Source organism: Frankliniella occidentalis, unplaced genomic scaffold, assembly GCF_000697945.3.
Source record: "Frankliniella occidentalis isolate FOCC.00 unplaced genomic scaffold, Focc_3.1 Scaffold58, whole genome shotgun sequence".
NCBI lineage: Eukaryota > Metazoa > Arthropoda > Insecta > Thysanoptera > Thripidae > Frankliniella > Frankliniella occidentalis.
The window spans coordinates 1,098,095-1,098,848 of record NW_026267188.1 but is presented as its reverse complement, the minus strand read 5'-3'; the positions used below and the strand labels follow the sequence as shown (position 1 = coordinate 1,098,848).

The following is a 754-nucleotide window of genomic DNA, read 5'->3' as shown; positions in this document are numbered from 1 at the left end:
TGGGCGGGAGCGGGGGCGCCTGCAGGGGCGGCAACAGCCCCCAGGGCGCGGGCAGCCAGGACGCCAGGTCCAGGCCGCGGTCCGCGAAGGCGCGCCGCTTCCGGAGTCTCTCCAGCAGCAGGGGCGGGATGTGCAGCGGCAGCGGAACGAGCCGCGAAAGGCGCTGCCGACATCCTGGAGCATAATAGAGACACAAATGCGATAAATTATTGCTCTCTATTTCAACTTCAAAAAGGGTTACAAGGTCTGCTTCACCATAACGAACTGGAGCCACCTGTAGCGAGAGGGAAGGCCAGCGCTTCCGTGTCGCTGGGCGGGTAACTCGCTTGCGAGCGTTGTCAACACTCCCTCTCCCTCCACCCCCTTCCCCCATGACGCCCCATCGTCTGGTCCTGGTCCCTCCGCCTTTGCAGCGGCGTGGGGAGAAGCGAAGGCTTGACGAATCGGCCAGTTCGTGGAACAAGCCCATCGTTCTTCAGGCGTGTCTCTTTCGAGTTTGTTTGTAGGACAGTAGATCCTGGGGTTAGAGTGCAGTGGCAAGCGCCGCGGCCTGTTGGATGCTCACGATCTGAACTTCCCCCTCCCCCCCCTCCCATCCCCTCCTCTCCCACCACCACAACCTCACACACATGTGTCTCATTTAACGGACGTAGGGCAGTCACTTTTCTGAGAATATTTTCATGCGCACAACACCCACGATTTCGAATGTGGCCTTGTGGGGCATGACGATGGGGGAAAGCTTCTGAAAGGGTGC

The 754-nt window shown here is 60.1% G+C and overlaps 1 protein-coding gene across 1 annotated transcript in view; it reads right to left on the bottom strand.

Moving 5' to 3' along the window:
- Positions 1–754, bottom strand: part of LOC127749485 (zinc finger protein 784-like) — a 165,707-nt gene that overhangs the window by 461 nt on the left and 164,492 nt on the right. The gene's annotated exons all lie outside the window — the stretch shown is intronic.